The following is a 6,000-nucleotide window of genomic DNA, read 5'->3' on the forward strand; positions in this document are numbered from 1 at the left end:
TTCTTTACCTTACGATTAGTGGAAACAACTTCTCGTTGCCATACATAATTCAGGAAGCTCCTAAACTAATTGGATCTAAAACTCTTCAAGTGTAGAACTAGATTCACCTCCTTTGGCGAATGGGGTGTAACCTTGTATTCCCTATGCCAAATCTTCTGTTCTCCACAATGTTGGAAACATACAGATCCATTAACATCATCCAAGTAGTTTCTGAGTTGGTTTGTGTAGCACGATCTTTGGCTCAGACGTGAAACTAGGACTAGGAAAGATCCACTTACTTGAAGTATCCATATTTTTCACATATGAACATATCTTAATGTGATTCCAATTCTTCGTGGTTCTAGACTGGATAAAGATGACATAACAGTTTGGTTCATAGCTTGAATCATCTTGTTTTGGTCGGAGTCCTCTATTGAATGTTCGTAAGTGTAAATCACGTAACCATGAGTTCACCTGATTTGTAAAATAAATAACTCCTTCATCCAAACTATGATTGGACTGATTCCACTTCGAGATATGCTTTAAATGCGGTAATAATGTATCCCAAATAGTTGTTTGGCTGGAAGAATTGATCATCACCTTCGTTCGTATTGATCAAGGCTCAAGTATCTTCTTGGATGATCTCATGATCATATCATACCCCTCCTCTTGAAAAAGTTTCAACCTCGAAACTGTATAGCTATAAGTTGGAGAGTGTTGAAGTGATTCTGGTGGCTTCTCTTTGAGGGAATATATGACTCCATATTGTTGACTATGAGGCAGAAGTGCACCCCTTTTCGTGAGACCTTTCTTTATTCCTTCAAAATCCAAACCTTGCTTCATCTTACTTAGCCAGAAGTGTATCGTTGTCTTTCCTCTACTTGGTTCCATAATCTCTATTAGTAAACTTTTTACCCTGTTTTGTTGTTTGAAAAATGCTAAATCTCCAAAAACAAAGTCCATTGCTTCCACCATTTTGAAATCTAGGGTATATACTTCAAGTTTGGAAAATATTGGATACCTCTTCCTTGGTGCACTATCTGAATCATTCATACTGCAAGGTTATTGATGATCATGCTTTCCTTTGTGGCTTTCTCACTCTGATCTTTGTTGTCCTCTTTGGTGATGGTGACAAATCAAATTCAACTTTCTCTTCCTTAGAAACAAGAGACGTCTGTTCTCCTTGGTAACATGATGTGATAGTAGACGCTTAATCAGTTGGTCGAGAAGTCCTCCTTATAATATGATTTGAACCACGATGGTGATGGTGGGGAACAAATCGTTTCCTCAAAATAGACTTTAATTCTACCCAAGTCTCAATGGAGTGTTCTCCATTTCTTCTCCTTCTTATCACCAAATGATCCCACCAAGCATAATCAAGTAGTTCAGTGACTGCAAATCACACATTCTTCATTTCGTAATAGTTTTGACAACTAAACATCGACTCAATCTTTTTCTCCCACTCTAGATATGCATTTGGGTCATTCTTTCATTGGAAGGTAGGAATCTTTAACATCAAACTACCCATGTTATCATCCACTCATCTTCATGCTTCTCTAGCATTTCTTGGTCTCATATGGCTCACTCTTGATTATTCACTACTGAAATAATCATCAGCCCTTGCTACTCTAGGTTGATCTCCTTCTCTTCTATGATGCAAATTTTTTGATTGCCTCAATTGTACCTCCGCTTGCACTCTATCCAACCTCTTGTGGATGACATTCATCTTAACCCTCATCAACCATCGCATCTATCCCATAAATGCTTGAACTTGTAGATTTCGAATCACATGCTCTCCGTCTTCTTTGATCTCACGTTCTCGACGAGCTTTGGACATTTTTTATTTTTCGTTTATTTTTTTTTGTTTAATTTTTGTTTTCCTTTGTTTTTAGTTTCACTAAATAAAATAGAAATAGAAATAGAAATAGAAGATGAATAGATGAAAAGATGAAAATATGAAAAGATGAGAAGGTGAAAAGAAAGAAGATGATAGAATGATAGAATACCAAACTTAAGGGTATGCTCTGATACAACTTGATATGATTCTCCCAAAGAACCGTCACCTTCGAGTGGTTAATTAGAGACACCTTGATTTTAAAGACAATGAAGCTTCAAGATTAAGGATGGTGGAATAAATGGTCACAAAAGAGTTGCTGAAAGCCTCTAGATATACCGATTTGAACTCTAAGCGTCGCACCAAGTAGATCGGATCTCTCAGCATCACACCAGAAGATCGGTTTTGTTGACTGTTGGAATCATATTAAACAGTCGGTTTTGATTGTTAAAATCATACCAAACAATCGGTGTTGTTCATATAGAATAGAAAAGAATTACTCTCACAAAAGAGAAGGTTTTGATAAAAAGTTGGTTGATTATTTCATTTCTCTTACATGAGTTTATATCGGAAAATAAACTTGGAAACAAAGCTAAGTATTAATTATTCTTGAAGACTAAAAACAATAAAGATAGATAGTTGAATGAAGATCCAATTCTTAGTGTTTCCCTTCCCAAGGTGAAGAGAATCACTCTATTTTCGTCACTCTTCTTTGACCATAAAATAAAGTGATTATGTTGAGATTTCTTGGATTTGAATTAGGCTCAAAGTGGGCTGGACTTGATAGACATATTTCCCAATATAATTTCTCATGCCCTCTCTGGCCAAAAACACTTATATCAGCCCATTAATTGCATCCTTGATCTTCTCTCTGTTTTGACTCCTTGGTCCAATTTGCTGATGAGAAACAGCATGGGTTGTATCATTTCTTCACCTTAGGCTTAGTGCAAACAACTCCTGGTTGTCATAAATAATTCTGGAAGCTCCTAAACCAATTGGACCTAAAACTCTTCAATTGTAGAACTAGATTCACCTCCTTTGGCAAATGGGGCGTAACCTTGTATTCCCTATGCAAATATTCTATTTTCCATCATGTTGGAAACAGAACAGATCCATTAACATCGTCCAAGTAGTTTCATGTCGAAAATGTTTATGAGTTGGTCTATGTAACACGATCTAGTGCTCAGACGTGAAACTGGGACTATGACAGATCTACTGACTTGAAATATCCATATCTTTCGTATGAACAGATATTAATGTGATTCCAATTCTCTGTGGTTCTAGAATGGATAAAATGTAACACTTGTAACCCGTAAACTGTTTGTGTGCTTAGTGTCGAGCGACATCAAGGGGGTGTTGGTCGACACTAGCAATGCTTTGGGTTAGACGGTTAGTTCATCTCCAGTTTTAGGGTAGTTTAGTATGGTTTGAAGGGAACCCTAAACCTTCTCTATAAAAAGATGTCTCTCTTTCTTTAAGGGATTTCATCCCTAGTCAATTCCTGCCCTTGAAGGAGAAGAGAGAGAGAGAGATGATTGTATCTCTTAGAAGGGGGACTAATGAGATGGTTTCTGGGGGTGGAAAGGAGAAGGAAAGAGGTCGTGATGTGTTGATCACGGGGGAAGAAAGGGAAGCACCATTGGTCGTGTGGTGTTGTTATTAACCCAGATTCGTCCCTAATCCTAGGTAAGTAGGTGAATTGGTGCTCATCTAGGGGATTGAGATATGTGAGATGAATTGTGATGGGGTAACATGGATTGAAAAGAATCAATGTTCTGTTTTTTTATGGCTATAGTCTCTAAGAATGCGTGATTAATGTGCTAAATCGATAAGATCGAATATTGGTTGTTGAATTAGGTTTTTGATGTCGATAGGAACCGGAATTCAATTTTAGGTTGTGTTTTCTAGGTTGGCGTCACTCGACACGTAACAAACTTGGTAACAAAACCAAGTATTAATTATTCTTGAAACTAAAAGAAAATAAATATAGATAGTTGAATGGAGACCCAACTCTTGAAGTTTTCCTTCCCAAGGTGAGTTGAACTCCATTTTCGTCACCCTTCTTTGACTACAAAATAAAGTGATTATTTTGGGCTTTCTTGCGCTTGTATTAGGCTCGAAGTGGATTTACAAACAAAAGAGTAGACCAATAGTGAAGTGTGAGTTCATTGCCTCATTAAAACCTTTCCTGGAAAATAAATTGGGGGGACAAAACCAAGGATAAGGAAAAGGATTACAATTTCCACTCACCCTACGGTCCACTTAGCTCTTCATTGTGTTCGGATCAAGGAAGTCCGCTATCATATCAACTGTCTTCATCCTAACTGGCAAGTGGCAACTTTATGAGGAAGTCCGCTAAAACTAGTGCTTTAGCCCATGTTCGAGTTCAAAACTCGGTGTCATACTCACTTAGCTCAACAGACCATTTGCTTAATTTGTCCGACTGGCTCGGAATGTGGAGAATTGTGCGAAGTGGCTATGTTGTAAGTACTACAATTGAATGGGACTGAAAATATGGTCCTAACTTCCTTGTCGAGTGACCACGACCAAGGCCAATTTACTCTCCATCTAGATCTCTAATTTCTCTCCTCACTCTCATTCATTCATTCATTCATTTCTCCTTCGAAACCATGGAGCAATTTGAGGCGGATCCATACTATGCAGAGCAGAAGAGGGCGAGGAAGTTAGATGTGATGCGAACTGCCGTTGTCGATGGTGATTTGGGCATGCCTCTAGTATGCCCGTATGGCGAACGAAGTGTCGAAGAGATCTCTCAAACAGAAACAGAGAAAAAGAGATGGTTGACTTGCATTAAGTATGAGGTAAATTTTATCAAATTAAATCTAATACAATTGAGAGATCTGAGTATGATGTCCGTTCATTGACATATTGTGCAGGATGATGGCTTGCACAGGCGAAAAATTTGGGTTGATGCAATTGAAGAAGAAACAAAAAGCTTAAGGAAGGATGTTGATAACCATTGGGAGAGATTGAGGGAATTCGAACCCCATCATACTTAGATCTGTAATTTGAAGTTGCAGCTTAAGAACAAGACTTACGAGATTGCCAAACTAAAGGAGGTGGTGGATGGTCTTACCAGTCGAGTCGATATCCTTGAAAAATTGTGTTATGATTGATATTATCTACACTTGTTGGTTGTTTTAGAATTCTCTTGTTTTTTTAAATGAATTCTCTTGTTGTTCTATCTTTTTCTATGAATTCTCTTGTTGTTTTATCTTTTTCTATGAATTCTCTTGTTGAATGGTTCTGTTACGAAGGATACAAAGTGGTTGGTTTCCAGATAACAAAGATAGTTTTATGTAGTTTTACTATTAATACGATGACAAATCCAGGAAAATAATATAGTTTTACATAGTTTTACGTTGTTTTACTAGTTACGATAACAAATCCAGGAAAATAACATAGTTTTACTAGTAATACGATGACAAATCCAGGAAAATGACATAGTTTTACTAGTCTTCCTTCTTTCTGCTACTTCTTCTCTCCTCCTCTTCTTCTTCTCTCTTCCTTCTGCTACTTTCGAAGTACCCGGCTGCTTGTTTGGTAGATCTACAGGGAGTTCATCTTCTTCATCTGCAGGCGCCTGCCATGAAACCAAATATAGTAAACACCTTATACTATAGTATTACCAAGTATTACTAGAGTCCCTTACCTTTGATTTCTTTTCTTCCTTCACATATGCTTCCATCGGTTCTATCCTTTTTTCAAGCGCATCAATCTTGGCCAAAATGTTTTCGAAGCGGATTTTCATATCTTGCTTCATTGTGTTTAGAAGATCCACCAATTCAATAGTATGTACTCTTGGTTGTTCAATGGCGTCTACTTCCTCGGCCAACACATTCGCATTGTTTTGTCCTAACCGAGAAGCCACATCTGCTGTGTACATCTCCTCAAATAATACAGATAATCCTCTACGAAGACGCCACATCCAACTGGCAACAACGACATCATGGGTATCGTCTTCCTCAACTTCTTCCATGATTCCATTGAGAAGAGGAATTTCTTCATCAATAGATGGAATCACACTAGCAATTTCCTGTGTAAACGATTAACTTTAGATACATAACAAACCAATTTATACAAATGATAAGTAACTGATTTTCAGTTGTTAGGATAACTAACCGTTGTTGTACCAAGTTTCTCAGTTATTTCCTGAAGTGGAAACC

This window comes from Camelina sativa, chromosome 14, assembly GCF_030686135.1.
Source record: "Camelina sativa cultivar CO46 ecotype springtype chromosome 14, ASM3068613v1".
NCBI classification, from domain to species: Eukaryota; Viridiplantae; Streptophyta; class Magnoliopsida; order Brassicales; family Brassicaceae; genus Camelina; species Camelina sativa.